Below are 16,462 nucleotides of genomic sequence, written 5' to 3' on the forward strand. Positions count from 1 at the left end.
ATCTAGAAAGACTGGCTTCTTATTTTTCCCAGCTGCAAATTATTTGTATGGCATAGATGGTTTTCTCTAGCACCGCACTTAGGATATTTACTTAAATATTGGCAGTGATAAAATGGTGGGTAAGAAATTGCACATTCATCAAAAGTAGGAGGCCTGATAGAGTGCATAAACATGGTACTCATCTCAAAATTAAATTACCATATGTACATGGTTTGGCTTGTCATTTATGTACTTGTATATTTATATACCCATCATCCTTAATCACCTACAAGAATGAATGAGTGCATTTAAGAACAAATGTTTGCAACATAAGCTAATGGTTAATTGAAAATTTCTTCTTGGAGGAGAAATCTGAAAGGCAATACCAGAGAAAACAAAAGCATTTTAAAGGAACAGCAAGACTTGCTAATATCAGATAGTTTGATTTCAGCTGAACCTAGAGGTAATTCCTGGTGAGATGTCTCAAAATTATTCTTTTTTAAAGCCACAGCATACCCAGCACAGAAAGACAGCTCAGCTTATCAGGAAGAACACTGAATTTAGCATCAGGATGCCTGAGGCCAACTCCGTTTGTAGCCTGTTATAGGTGTGTGGTCCTGGAAAATTCATGTAACTTCTCTAAGTTTCTGTTTTCTATTTAATATAAGAATAATGCCACAAACTTACTACTACATTTGAAAAGCATCAAATACATGAAGCAACTTTGAGGGGCTAATTAAGTGTCATTGACATGCATATGATACTCTTCTACCCCCATCAGCATTTTCTAAAAATCAAGGTCATACAGTCCAGAAATGCTACTCGTGCTACTATTTAAACAACTACTACTACTACTACCACCAATAGTAGTAATAGCTAATAATTATTGGGAATTGATTACATGCCTGCATTGCTTCAGCATTTTAAATGAATTAATCATTTATACCTCATAAAAACCCTTATGAAGTAGCTACTTTTATTTTCTCATTTTACAGGCAAGGCATTGGAGACCCAGAGAAGTTAAGTAACTTACCTAAAATCACACGACTAGTAATTCTAAGACTGGGATTTGAACCCAAGCTTGGACTTTGGGATCCAGGCATTAATAGTTATACTCTGTTGTAATAATTATAGTCCAGTAAGCTTATAACTGGATATTGCCTTGTTCTTTCATAAAGATAATCTCACTTGATCCCTGCAGCAGTCCTGTGAAATAGAGGTTAATGACTACCCTTCCTTTACACACTTCACACACTTTACCGGTGTGCAACTTGGGTCAAAAAGATGAAGGGATTAGACCAAAGTCATCCTGCTCCGGAAGAGTGAAATCAGGTGGTCATCCCACTGTACTGGGGACTAGTAACTTCTCCCACACTGTTTCTGGCTCTGCTCTGCTCTTCTCTTATCGGCAGCCCCCTCCCTGAGCACGCCTTTGACGAGGACCCCAGTTGGGTTCTGGTATGTTTTTGTTTTGACAGTTCCCTCTCCTGTCTCATTCTCTCCAACACTCAGTCTATGATGCATGAGACTCATTTCTATAAGCATCACCTGGTTCTGCAGAGCTCTCTGTGCAAATTTTAGACATGCACCCTGTTTCCTGTTGTCTGTGGTTTTGAACTCTTCCTCACCTGGCCTTGATTAACCTGTCTAAACTACTTCCAGACTGTTGCATCTCACTTATGTCATTTTTTCCTCTGGGCTCTCGTAGCACCCAAGATTTTATTTATTTATTTATTTATTTATTTATTTATTTATTTAAGAGACAGAGAGAGAGAATGAGCTGTGGGTCAGAGGGAGAGAAAGAGAGAAGCAGACTCCCTGCTGAGCAGGCAGCCCAGTGCGGGGCTTGATCTCAGGACCCAGAGATCATGACCTGAGCTGAAGGCAAATGCTTAACTGACTGAGCCACCCAGGTGCCTCATGCAATCTCTTTAAAAAAAGACTCTGCTCATCTTAGCATTTGTTACACTATCTTAAAATGACTTGTTTCATTATTCCTCTCCTGCAGTGTGCACTGAGCTCTTTGAGGGCAGTGGTTTTTGGCATCCTCTATAATGCTTGGCACATAGTAGGTGCTCAATAAACAGTTGTTAATTAAATGTTTACTTCTATCTCTGAAGGCACCAAATGTCTTTTCTTTTCATGTAACAGAATTTTTTTTAAGGTAGATTTTTTTTATTTTTTTCTTTAAATTATTTTATTGTTATGTTAATCACCATACATCACATCATTAGTTTTCGATGCAGTGTTCCATGATTCATTGTTTGTGCATAACACCCAGTGCTCCACGCAGAACGTCCCCTCTTTAATACCCGTCACCGGGCTAACCCATCCCCTACCCCCCTCCCCTCTAGAACCCTCAGTTTGTTTCTCAGAGTCCACCGTCTCTCATGGTTCAGTTCCCTCTCCAATTTTCCCCCCATCATTCTTCCCCTCCTGCTCTCTTCTTCTTTTTTTTCTTAACATATCCTGCATTATTTGTTTCAGAGGTACAGAGCACCAAATGTCTTGACGGGATCTCTTTATTGATCTCCTTGCCTTCTAGACTATGCGTTTTCTGAAGGCAGACATTTGGTCTTGCTTAATATTGCATCCTCAGTGGCTGGCTTGGGGGAGGCACTCAGCGAAGGAGGAACTGACCAGAATTTCGGATCCTCTAATACTGCCCTTCAGCCTATCCTCAGCTTGCCCTGCCTCCCCTGAAATGCATCTTTCCCCACGATTTCTCCGCCTCCCATTTTCTCTTTATTTCTAATGTCTTCATTTATCGTCTGATCTATATAATTTAGCATTTGCTTATATTATGGCCCCACTTTTCCTTGTCTGGTGTGTTCATAGTCCTCCCCTGCCAGTGAAAATATAAGTGTAAACTTAAATGCGATAACACTTTTTTGTATTAGTAGAACTTCTACCCATCTTCTTTTTTTGTATTTCAAAAATTAGGCGTTCATTAACGATGAACACCCATATTGAATAAGCTCATGAAATGTGCTACTGTATATTTGCTTCACATGCAGATCATGTTGACCTTCATGACAGCCGTAATAAGCAGGCATTGGGGAAACTGAGGCTTAGCAGGTCTACATGCTATCCAGGTGGTGAATAACAGAAGCGTAATTGAAATACAGAGCCTGTGAGTCCAACCATTTCTACTTTTTCACCATGGACAATTTTACTTCTTTCACCAGAGAAGCAATAAAAATAATATTAAAATCCCCATAATTCCTATCTGCTACTTGAGGCAGCCAGTGTTAACATATTGATATGTGGCTTTCCAGTCTGTCATAAGCAGCCTCTAGCATGTCTCTCAATGACCCCCACACCCAGCTATTCATACGCTTGTGGGATCGCCTCTCCCCATTGTGTAAGGGCTGTTTAGGGACTCACTTCTAATGAATATAATAAAACAGAGGCAATTGAATGTAACCTCTGAAATTAGGTTATAAAAAAGACTGTGGCTTCCATCTTGGATCTCTCTTCTTGTCTCTGAGATCCCTCATTCTGGGAGAGGCAAACTGCCATGTTGTGAACAGACTTATTAGAAAGTCCATGTGATTAAGTAATCCATGATTCTGATCCACAGCCAGCAAAGATCTGAGACCCGTCAACGGCCACATGGATGAGTGCGGAGGCAGCCCTGCCCTATTTGAGCATGGTGGTGGTTCTCCCAGTCAACATGCTGATTCTGGCTTTGCGAGAGAGAGTGAGCCAGAGACACTCAGCTAAGTTGTGCCTGGATTCCTGACCCAGCATCTGTGGAATAATACACTTTTGTTGTTTGATGGTGCTGACTTTGGGGGTGGTCTGATATATAACAATAGGTATAGAATGCACAATCCTATATACATTAATATAAATATGGTTAAGCATCTATGTTTTACAACTTATCACAGATCAAAATTTAATTTATTGAGTGAGACAAACTGCGAGGTCCTGCTTGTGTCTAACAGCCTTCTTTTAAAAACTTTTTAAAGAAATTGTGCAATACAGCCACATCCAGAAAATACACAAGGGACAAATATGCAGCTGAAAGAATCATAAACAAACACCCTGGTTCCAATTTCAGTATATTTTATTTTTTAAATAAAATAAATCTGCAGGGTACATGCAAAATCAGTAACTATTTCATCTTCAAAGAAAAGAAAGGAAAGCCAGAGAGAGGCACTATTTTAGGACAGTTTATGAATTAGAGTCTCTGAATCAGTGTGAAATGTTGCCATATACTTTTCTTTAACCATTTAAAGAGGAAATTCTTCATCAAGATTAGTCATCAGGAGGAAGTTTAAGAATTGTGCCATGGAGAATAAATAGTGTGTGGCACAGAGTGGGGTCTGGGTACAAACTGTTGAATGGAATCTGAAACATGGATTGGAGCTCTCAGTTGCTTGGAAGTGTGTGATATCATCACTCAACATAGATGAGCTTTGATTTCCTCATCTTTAAAATGGGAACATGCTCAGGGCACCTAAGTGGCTCAGTCGGTTGAGCATCTGAGTCTTGATTTTGGTTCAGGTCACCACCTCAGGGTTGTGAGATCGAGCCCTGCATTGGGCTCTGTGCTGAGCATAGAGCCTGCTTAAGATTCTCTCTCTCTCTCTCTCTCCCTTTGCCCTGCTCATGCTCTCTCTCTCTTTTCTCTCTCTGAAAAAAGAAAAATGGGAACATGCTCATGAAGTGATGCATTTAAAAGAAAATGGCCTTGTTTATAAACGCCTTTTGCAGAGCACTTGGCACACAGCAAGCTTACAATACATCAGTTACAATCGAGTACTAATTCTGATTTCAGGACACCATCAAATAGTGATTTACCACAATATAAGCCTTAAGTAAACATAGAGTTTTAAAACATAATAACTCCATTTCTTATTAAATAATCCATGCTCATGATAAAATTATTTTTTGAAACACCTTTTAAAGCACAAAGTAGAAAGAACAAATCACTGTGAAATTCCACCAGCAAGAAATAACCAACATTAACCCTTTGGTGCACATCATTCCAGATACCTCTGTGCATAGACAGATAGGTTGGAAGGATGGGAGACTATTTAGGTAGATAAATAGCCAGCTAACTAGAGATCCTACTTGACATGCTGATTCCAATAAAGCATTTACCTAATTTCACTGGAATGTAACCAAAGAATGATAAACCGAAGTGAAGCTGAAGGAATTGCTCAAACTTAGATCATGTTTTTTCTCCTCTGCCAGCAACAGGATTTCCTCTAATCTCTCTCTAGTAAGGCTAAGTAAAAACCTGCTGCCATCAATTAAGTTGGTGTTATTTTTTTCCCCTTTTAAGTTACATGTTTACACTTTCCAGGCAGTACTAATTAACCTCCTACCATGAGAGATGAAGTGATTCATACTCTGATACTTTCTCTCATTGCTTTTGTCTCCTGACTTTTGTCACTTTTATAATTTTAAACTTGAAATGATTGATAACACATTCTGTTCAGCGACAGAAAATGTTACTGTTGTGCTGTTGTTTATCTCTGTGTAAATGGATTTAATCCTCATTGCCACTTCTTCTTACCCATAATTTCATCCTAGAGGTGTGTGTGTGTGTGTTCAATAAATTCATCTTGTAACTGAATTAATCTCCCAGCGTATTTCCCAAAAGGACTCATATAGTTCCCAAATTCTTTCATGTTTGAGAATGTCTTCAGTTTTAATATTCTTGAGTTACACTTTCCTTTACTTGGGACTTTTGGCATTACTGTGGTTTCTTCTGGAAAAATAACGGTGTGGAGGTATCTGAGGCCAGCTGGATCCCACCTCTAGTGAGAGATCCTTCTTTGTGCCTGGATGATCTCACTCAGTTAATGTTGATCAGGGCATGCTCAGTGTCTCCATGTAAATTGTGTTTTTTTTCCTAGTGTATTAATTTCTTATGATGTGCAGATTTAGTATTTTTCTAATAGGAAAAAAAATCCCTCACGAAATTACATCTGTGAAACACTTTTCCATTTTGGGGCACGTTCTTAGGAAATATAAGTGACCTTTAAGTGGGTCATCTTTGAAGTCCTTACTTATCATCATCGCTCATTGATTTATTCAGTTTGTCTTCTTCCTTTGCATTCACTGTGATGTTCCGAAGCCTTCTTTTTTTGTCATTGTTTGATTTTCTTAGTTGCGCCTAGTCTGTTCTTTGCTTGTTTGCATTTATTTATTGGATCTGTAAGGACGTTGCTTTGGCCCCCGATTGTTTCCTTAACCCGACAATCTCCCTTTCCATCCCGGTATATTGCTTCATCGTCTTGTTTTTGAGTCTTGTATAAATGACACCACACTGAGTTTTTTATTGTTCTTTTTCAGACTGTGTTTCCTTTCCCTTTTGTGTTCTAGAAAGCTTGCATAGTTAAAATGCCATTTCCCCAATTTTTCCTTATGCTTTGTATGGAGAGCTCGGCCCAGACCTTCTCTTTGCTCTGAGCCAATGTGGAAAAGACAGTCTTTAATCACGTGGTCTTGTCTTGTTATTTTAGTTAAAGTGACTGGAGTGGATGTTTCTTTTCTGAATACCCCTCTGGCCTCTGGGGGATGTAGGGCGGTGGCTGCTGGCTGGCCCAACATGGGTTGTCTTCTAGGGTCCCACCAAGTATCCTGTACCAGGCCCACCATTAGTCATTTAGATGTGTTTCCCGTGCATTCCACCATCTTAGCCCAAAGCTGGTCCCAGAGGCCCCTGCTCTCCCTGCACAAATCCTCTGTGCTTCACCAGTGTCCCATTTTCATGGCAGCTGCCATAACACTCCTTTAACATTCTTTGTCAAAGCATGTCACTCCAAAAACTCCCCCACCCACTGCTCCTGTGCATCCTGGGCTCTTGGTGTGGTGGCCCCTGGAACTGCTCTATCCCTTAGCTCGCTTGGCTTGAGCCACACGGGCTTCCTAGCTGAGCCTCAATTATGCCTAGAACATTCTCCCAGATAGTCACACAGCTTCATTCTCAGATCCAAGTCTTCGCTTACATGTCAGGATTTCAGTGAGGTCTTCCTTATTTTATACAGCGGGTGAGAAGGCACATTCTTCCCCCTTCCCTAATATTCTTTTTTCATAGCACTTCTCATCACCAGAAACACTGTATGTTTTACTGTCTTTTATTTTTTTATCATTTGCTTCCTCCTTCAACCACCGTCAGAATGTAGGGCAGGGACTTTTGTCTGCTTTGTTCCCCGCTGTCTTCAGTGCCAAGAAGGATGCTTGGCACAGAGTAGGCACTGAATGGGTGAATGCTGTATAGGGACTTCTCACCTCAAATATTTGTTTCTGATCTTTCCCATGGCAGCCTATTTGCACATGCTGATTCCCATAAAGCATTTACCTAATTTATTGAGTGAAACAAACTGCAAGGTCATGCTTATGTCTAACAGCCTTCTTTGAAAAACTTCTTTTAGAGATTGTGCAATACAATCTACTGTTACAATCTTCCCACTGTTCTTCTCCAAACTGGAAGACATCTTTCAGAAATTGAGGATTATGCACATCACCACATTTCAGTGGATCAGAATCTTCGATTCCTTTCCTTAGGGGCTACTTTCCAAGTGTGTTCTATAAGATTGTAGCTCTGTTCTTATTAAGTAGTTCCTGGTGAATTGTTAGCTTTTAGTTATTTTCTAATTTGTGTTTGTTTTGGTAGGTACTGGGGAAGGAGATTCTGTGATCTTATTTCTTTCTTCCGGTTTTATCCAGAAACTTACAAGTATATAAATTTGCACTAAATTATGTGCCTTCTTGCACTATATTCCACAGTAATCACAACAGTAGTGCAATGGGTATAAAACTTGATCTACCACATGCACACAACTCATACTAGGTCCTTTCTCTTCTCTACCAGAACTTGGTATCTATTCCAAGCTGCCTTTCTGGTGGTAGCAACTTAATATCAGCTTAAAACTTAGTATCTCTTCCCTTTACCCAGGTGAGGCAACTAAGTGGTTTCTCTTTGTTTTTCAAATGAGGCATCACATGGTGTTGAAATTTTGAGAGAGGGAAGAGAAGGCATCTGTTCTGGATCATTACCTCTCCTTGGTGCCATCAACTGAGCCATCCTGTTCTCATCTGCTCTCCTATTGCGAGTCCCCACAAGTGCCCCTTGTTGCTCACAAGGCCCTTCAGATCCATTGGCTCTTGGATGCTCCTGGCTACATGGTAAATATTTCCTCTGCTCCCACACCCTACTTAGTGTCTGGGGCCTTGCCACTTTCTCAGCTCCTATCTGGGAAAGAAGTTACAGGCTCCCTTGCCTATAGAAACCCTAACTCTCTGGGGGGACTGTCCGTCCCAACCTCCCCTCCTTACCTGATACTCAGGACGGGTAGGGGGCCCCTTTTCAAGGCCTCCTCTCCTCTCCATTCTCCCATCCCCCAACGTCTTTACTTAATTTCAGGAGACAGGGAAAAGCCTATTTCTGACCTATTCTTAATTCTGTGTCTGGAGCCAATATCTAAACTTGGGGAGATTAAAAAAGTTTTCTTCTTTTGTTGATATTTCTTTCCTCTGAATCGCCTGATGCCACTATGTCTAACCACCAGAATGGAAGAAGGTCAGGGAAAGACCAGAAGTGTCAGGAAATAGTGGGAAGACCACATTTATATATAAGAATACCATCTCTCAAGTGAACACCTAATATATACCCAAGACTCAGTTAGATGAGTTGTAATCCTCTCAACACTCTGCAAAATTAATACTACTATTTCCATTTTACAGACGGGAAACCCAAGGCCCAGTGAAATCTGAGAAACCCTGTAGAAATTTTGCTGGCAGGTGTGTGAGCAAGTTTTATTTACCACACGAGTGGGAAGTCAGAGAGAGGTGCACGTGTACGAAGAGAATCTGAAGGACCTGCCCTAATGGACATCCCTCACAGGCTCCTACTTGGAGCTGAAATAAGATTCCAGGTTCTTGATGGATGTGTTTTCTGCACCTGGCTTAGCCACCTAGTGCAGAGACCTAATGTGTTCTCACTTTTGCCCGCACACATTGCTCTTATGGGGCGTGGTGGCGGCAGCATGGATGTTGACTGGGGACAATCTGGTTCTCATCTCGTTGAATCTCCATTTCCTCAAGTGGGCTGTGAGGATAAGCATGCCTAGTTGGCAGAGCTATGGTGAGGCTTCCATGGGAAAATTGTTGGTGTGGTGTAAGCACGTTTGTCCCTCTCCACAGAAGAGAGGATATGAGGAAGGAAGGCAGACATTGTTCATCAGAGTGTGACCCATTCAGGATGGACTCTCTTTTCCACATGCAGCCTCCACGTAGGCAGAACAGGCCTCTCTCTACAAGGCGACTCAGGTCAGGTCTATTTTCCAGTTGGTCCCAGATGGGAGAGGCAGGTTGGGCATCTCTGTCTTGGCAGAGGGACGGATGAGTGGGCTCAGAGACTGCCATGGACAACCAGCCATTCTGGAACACGAATGGCTTCGCTCAGGCCTGAGCCTGAGCCACAACTACTACTGAATTTGGCTGAGAAATCCTGCTCTCTTTTGACAATGCTGTGCTTGCCCTTCTAGTAATAAGGCTCTGACTTTGTTTCCTCTTATGCCTTTTGTGTGTTGCAACCGGAGCAGGGAATCCTGGAGAGGAGAAGAACTAAATAGTAGGATAGAGTGCCTAGCAATAACACGCCCCAAAGCACTTGCTGTGTAATAGGCAATAATAATAGCTAACAGGCACGAAGCATTTATCTCTTAAAACACTTTGAATACATTAACTCATTTAATCCTCACAACAACTCAATGAGATAAGTACTTTTATTATCTCATTTTATAGATGAAGAAATAAAACACAAAGAGGTTAGATATCTTGCCCGAGTTTGTGCAGATACCAGGCAGCAGAGCTGGGATTTAAACCTTGGCAGTCCAGAGCCTTCAAACATAAGCATCGTGCTATTCTTCATATGAATATACCCTAAACTCGTTGGTTTCTTTTTAAATTTGTTTTTCTTTTGGGATGCATTTTACATTTTTTTGAGCATAAGATTCAGCCCCTCCAGTGGAAGGAGGTTTCAGAGTTGAGAAAGGGGTGAAGGGTGGAAGGGATGGAAAGTCACGAGGTGTCTAAAGTTTACAGTTGAAGGTGAGAGGGTGGGTGAGGTCGTCTTCCTCCCCAGGCCCTGACTGCCCAGAACAAACTGCCTGGGCCTCCAAGTGAGAGAGACAGAGCCTGCTGTCTGTGGATTCTACAACAGGCTGTTAGAAATGGGGCTTCACAGACCAGCCTGGGGTGCTCAGCAGAGTAATTGAGAGCCTGCTGCTGGGACAACCTACAGAAGCTGCGGTGTTGAGTGAAGACTAAACTTGAACTTTGAAAGATTCCGTGAAAAGCATTTACTAAAATAATCTTAAAGATTAAAAATAAACAAGATAATATTTTGTTGCTTTTTTTTTCTTTTGTTCTACAGCAAGTTTTAAACCAGACTGTGTAGAGGACAGAAACAGGGCACCATGAGCTTTAGTTATTGAATATTTTCTCTTTGGCCTTTTGCGGTAATAGCTGCTTGGAAATTGGAAGAGGTCAAGGTAAGCTGCCTTCTGGTTCAAAATGGCAGCTGGCTGGTGGTTCCTAAAGCTGAGCCCTTCAGCTCTTCTCGTGGAAACTATAGGTGAGACAGAATGCTTAGACTGGCAGTACAACCTAATGACAGAATCTGCAACAATTCACTGCATGGGGTGGATGGATCTGGATTGAGGATCGCCTACCTTGGTTCTAGCATGTGACCTACTCTTGCTCGCGTTCATGAAGAAATTCCCTTAAATGGGTAGGAAGTTTCCTTCTTACTCCCACCCAACCTCTACACTCAAACTCAGTCCCAAGCCTGGTGTCAACTGGAAATGGAACTGTCACTTCTTTCCCCTCCTCAGGAGTTGTTCTTTTGAATAGCATTATTTCTCCTTTCTCAGGCTTCCTCTTCTCCCACTTCCCCCAATCCAGGCAGATTTTGGGAATCACAGCAAATTGCTGAACTGAAGTGACCTCAGGGAGGCAAGCAACGGTGACAAAGCTCTGAAGAAGGCTGCCGAGGCATGAAGATATGAGCTAGCTCTGCCTGTCAGGGACTGGGCTATTCCCGTCACACGTTGTTTCTAAGAACAAGAAGCTGGGCTGAGTGCTGGGGCAGGGGGACCATATTCACTGCACGGTGTCCCAGGTGACAGCTGGCTATTTAAGTGAGAGCAGACTGGGATCTGTGAATATAAATTTTGGATTGGAGAAGGGAATTTGACCACCAGGGCAGTGCACGGAGCAAATCTCTCTCTCTCCCATTCTAAGAATTACAACAAACTGAACTTGTCCTGTCTAAGAATGAGTAAAATGAACAATATCATCATTATCCACAATAAGGGGCCCATAAAAAATGTTGCAAAGGAAAGGAAAAAAGAAATAACATCAGTAAGGCAGAGAAACTCTGAGAAAAATTTACCTCAGAATCTAGATGATCATCTCGGATAACTATATGGCACTCCCACAAATTTCAGTGAAAGTCTCTCTGAAATAGAAGCAGAACATCTGAAGGCAGGATCCAGAGGGAGAAAAGGCAGAAGAATTGGGTGGGGAACAGCGATGGGATGAAGCGAGGAGAAGACGTGCTCAGTGGCTGGAATTCAATCCCCGTTAGAGGCAGGTATTGGTGCCGCATGAAGCTCGGTCACTGGTGTGGAGGACGGATTTGAGAGACCCTTCCCAAATTAGAGAAAGGAGACCAGGAGGTAAAAGAAGGATAGTGACAATAAAGGAGGTGTCTGAAACATTGGGCAGAAAATGTGAAATGTGTGTGACACAGGAAAGCGTTCCTGGCTAAAGGGAAAGGAGGCTCATGGGAGACAGAAAGAACTGACCCCAATTTAGGAAAACTCAAGGATCAGAGCCTCACATCTATGTAGCCTGGTGAAAGTGCCAGCCTGAAAGTATCAGCCTACTAAGAAAAATACAAATAAGTATTTGTATTTAATCCACAGATTCCACAAATACCATATCCAGACACAAAACAATGGGTTGTATCTGAAGATGAAAATTTACCTAAACTTCATTGTCTTCTTCCCAGCACATTAAAAACCAGAAGATAATTTCGTAGCATCTATAGAGTTTGGAGAAGAAAAGGATCTGACCCAGCAATGTTACCTCTGAGTTCTGGTTAGTACTCACATATGCAGGGAATAGAACCGTATCAGTGCATACGCAAAGGAGATAAAAAATGTATTATCTTCAAACCCTCCTTGAAAAGCTTCTTTAAGACATGTATGCAAACTGAGTCATAAAACAAGAGCTCAGAACTAGATGGTCACCATTTAGAAGAACAAGCAGTGAGCGGTGATAGCAATTAAAGAAGATGTAAGCAAATATCACCACTATGGATTTAAAACTGTAGGAAAGCCTGAAGTTCATTAAGGAAACAGTTTTTATACTCTCTAAAATAATAGTGTCATAAAAATAATCTGGATCCCAAAATGTCAAAGAATTATTAACAAAGACAGGGACAGGGGCGCCTGGGTGGCTCAGTCGGTTAAGCGGCTGCCTTCGGCTCAGGTCATGATCCTGGGGTCCTCGGATCAAGCCCCGCATTGGGCTCCCCGCTCAACAGAGAGCCTGCTTCTCCCTCTCCCTCTGCCTGCCACTCTGCCTACTTGTGCTCTCTCTCTCTGTCAAATAAATAAATAAAATCTTTAAAAAAAAAAAAAAAACAAAGACAGGGACATCCATGAGATGAAGTATGGAGAAGAAAAATAGAGTGTTGAACACATTCTGAAATTTTGAAAATCTACACAGGTTCTAAGTTCTAAGGAGTTATCTTTTCTTTTTCATGTCTTTGGGAAAATGACACAGAGGAAGGCTCGGGTGGGAGTGGAACCCCACTGTGGCTATTGCCACTGGCAGTTGTGAGTTCTGGCTGTCCCTTATTTCCTGGGAAAAAGGGCGAAGTAAGGGAAGTCACCAAGGATGGGCTCAAGCTTCTGCATGGGTTTGTAGAGACATGAGGATGTTATGAACCTCTGTGTGACCCAAGAACATCATTGAATTCAGGATTCATTCATAGTTGGGCAGTGGGGGTCTGGCCTTATCCTCTGGAGAACAGCAGTGGGTATGTGACGTTGGAAATATTACTTTACCTTTCTTGACCTTTGCTTCCTCATCTGGAAAATGAGGGTAATAGGCTTATCTCAAAGGTCCCTTACAAGATTCAGTCGGTGCACAAAGCATCTAATCTATTAAAAGAAACAGCAGGTGCTTAATTGATGCTGTACCTTTACCTTCACAGCACTGGAAGATTTCTATCAATCTAAACTTTGAGGAAAAGAAAAAAAATATGAGCTGTCCGTGGGCTGGTTGTCTGGAGAGTTCCAGATGTATCTCTGAAAAGGAGAGGAGGAGCTACAAAGGACCGGGAGGATCAAATCAAGGTGGAGATGCTAGAGTTTCACTCTGTACATTGCCCTAACAACCACTGTAGTTGGCAGATCTTTCTTCCCTTGGCACAACAATTCCAAACTGCCTATGAAATATGCTCAGAGAGAAAACTCTCCCCACTTGTATTTCCAATGAGGAGAGGTATTGCTGTTTGATTTGGTGACTATAACTCTCTTTCTTCAGGAAGGAAACGTTTCTTGCAGTTATCTATTTGAACACAAAATAATGAGAAAGTCAGGGTATTTATAGCTACCTCTTCATTTGGTTGCATAAGATGAGCACTTCTTGGGAAGATGGTAACATCAGTTCCCTAACTTTGGCTCTTGCAGCCTAGAAAGGGAAAGTACTTTGATGAATCAGTGACCAAGGCAGGGCTTGGCCAACTTTGGTCTTTCAAAACCCAGTCTTTGGCATCACATTCTCTAGGAAGTCTTCCTGAAGCTTCCTCAAAGCTAAGTCATTTCATATCAACTAGACATTATCTCTTCCTTCCTTCTACATTCTCCCTGCATGGGTGAAGCCAGCCTGGGACCACACTCCCTAGACTTTTGCCAGCAGGGTTCAGGGTTGGATTCTGCCAAGGAGAGGTGCTGGTATGGTGTTTTGAAGGCCAAGGAGAAGGAGAGGTCCTTATTCTCAGCTGCGGCTGTGAGGGAGTAGGTGTCAGTAGATGTGGCATGTTGCCGGTGGCTTCCTTGCACCCACACTCTTCAGAACCATCCGCTTCAGCACTACTTCCTAGATTCTAGGGGTGGCAGCTTCCTGGATTCCAGCCCTTGCAGATTTCCCTACTTACATGTCTATAGCCCATCCCATAATTGTTTAAACCTTTAATTCCTTGTATTAAGTCCCTTTCTGCTTGAAATATTCAGAACACTTGTCTTCCTTTCCAAACTTGAAGCACCCAGGCTGAGTAAAGCACTCTGTCCTGGAGTTGTTGTTCCTGTTGTTGACCAAATCATTAGCTCAGAGGTTGAGCCCAGAGACTGTGGAGTAAAGCAGAAACTTTCACAGTTTCTTCAACTGCCAAGAGAAGCCAAAAGCTCTAAAACACACACACACAACTGTGAGCAAATCAAGAGCCTCTGCAGCTAACTCTGACATGCATTAGGAGATTCTTAGCAGCACTTGTAAGGTGAGCACATTGAACCAAAGGGGACTGAAACCATGAAATCAATAGTAGGAAAGCCATAGACTCTGATGAGTCATTTTGGTATCACAGGGTTAACCGCGCAGATATCCTGTGACTTTTAGTTATTGGCCTCTTAGAGTCATTAGTCTTTCTTCTTTGTTTAGGATCTAACAAATTATCTACCAGTGGAAAACCAATGAAGTCTTCCCACCGCCTGCCACTTGACAACCACATTCTGGTTTTGTAAGAACTCAACATCAGCATCTAGTTTAAAGAAGGGTGGAAGGAATTTGGTAAAAGGTAATCCTCAGATTGCTTTAGAACATAAGGTCTTCCTTCTTTCAGCATCCTTGCCAATGTATACTGCTTCATCTTGAAGATCTGGAGAGGAAAATTACATGTGTCAATCACCTCCTGATGAAATACCACATACACCCAAAGTTTTTCTGTAAAAACATAGATCGTAAGTATTTTTGGCTTTGTGGGGCATACAAAATCTCTGTCCTAACTCCTCCACTTTGCCACTGTACAGAAAGCAGCCATAGACAATCTGTAAATAAATGAACATGGCTGTATTCCCCAATAAGACTTTATTTACAAAATCAGAGGATTAGACAGAGTTGGCCCAGGGGCTGCAGTTCACCAACCTCTGCTCTAAACCAGCTCAACATGAGCTAAACTACTTACTTCTTTTTGCCTAAGAATACTTTGCCTATCATTTATCTTTGTTCTTTGACCTTGGGAGTTGGCCTTGAGAAAAAGCAAAGCTGGTATGAAAGTTTAAGAATGGTATACAGTTGAAGGAGAAAGTTAACATTTATTCAACCCCTACTACTAATAGCTGTCCATGGTAAAATATTATGGCCCTCATAGAAGAGGAAATTCAGGTATAGAGAGGTTAAATAATTGCCTAAACTCTCATGGCTGAAAGTGGTGGACACAGGATTTGTACACAGCTCTGTCTGGCTTTGAGCTGTACCTCTAACAAATCTTACAATGGCTTCCTTAAGGCAGCCAGACTGTCTCTATGCCCCCTGCACAATAACTCACATAAACACAACAAATCCTTGACTATACAAACCTAATTAAGAGACAGGACTCACAGGGAAGATTGTGACATAGTTATCATCTCTGAAATTTTCCTCAGGGAGGTGGTTGGGTTATTTATGGGGTGACTGTTGCAGAGTGGAGTAAAGGGTGAGCAATAATGCAAACACAGTGACGAGGAAGAGAAGTGACAGTGTGGCAAAGCATAAACTTGCATCTGATCATTCTATTATATTGTACAACCTCTGCAAATATCCTCTGCATGAAGCACTGCAGGGGACAAAAAGATGGGAAAAAAAGTGCCTCTCTCCAAGCCTGGTATAGCCTCAAAGCTGAACAAATGTGAGTGAAGAACAGAAGAATGAACAGTGCATGCAGGCATAGGGAGACGGAGGGACTGACAAAGCAGGCACGTTCAGGGAGCTGATGGTAATCCAGTGTCTGCCACAAACCTGGCTGCATGCTGACCAAGTCCCATTACCTGAATGGGCCTCAGTTATTCTGTAGAATGAGACATTTGGGCTAAATAGTTTTTAAGGTTCTTTTAAGCTCAGAGGTTCAAATTCTGTATCTGAATTGATAGTGAGCGAGAGATGAGACTTGCTCCTCCCCACAAATCTCCTTCCCCCTGTTTGTCCCACTTCCAACAGAGCTCAGACAGGTGCAATACAGGATCCTCCATGCAGATGTTCATGCAGGCAATGCATACTTCCCCTCAGAATTACAATTCTCACTCTCCTGCCATCCATGTTCTTTAATGGAGGAGGATCCCCTGCTTCTGGTCATTCAAGCTCCTTGTTAAGCCCCTTGCTCACAAACGCTGAGTGTTTGAGCATAAGGACCTAATTGGAGTGGTGTGCAGAGCCTCCTTTGTTGGCACCTTCTCCCCTGCAGAAGCCACGG

At 42.1% G+C, this 16,462-nt stretch overlaps 1 long non-coding RNA gene across 4 annotated transcripts in view; it reads left to right on the forward strand.

The window, feature by feature from the left end:
• LOC112823393 (uncharacterized) overlaps positions 1-16,462 on the forward strand; it is a 379,174-nt gene that overhangs the window by 348,798 nt on the left and 13,914 nt on the right. Inside the window, exons 16-18 of one of the 4 annotated variants that reach the window (XR_012378344.1) lie at positions 12,020-12,108; positions 13,232-13,373; positions 14,677-14,812. The exons of the other annotated variants lie outside the window; for them this stretch is intronic. This is a non-coding gene — a long non-coding RNA (uncharacterized lncRNA). The remainder of the gene's footprint in view (positions 1-12,019; positions 12,109-13,231; positions 13,374-14,676; positions 14,813-16,462) is intronic. 4 annotated transcript variants of the gene reach the window in all.

This window comes from Callorhinus ursinus, unplaced genomic scaffold, assembly GCF_003265705.2.
Source record: "Callorhinus ursinus isolate GAN/ISIS: 27379988/994484 unplaced genomic scaffold, GSC_fseal_2.0 scaffold5, whole genome shotgun sequence".
NCBI classification, from domain to species: Eukaryota; Metazoa; Chordata; class Mammalia; order Carnivora; family Otariidae; genus Callorhinus; species Callorhinus ursinus.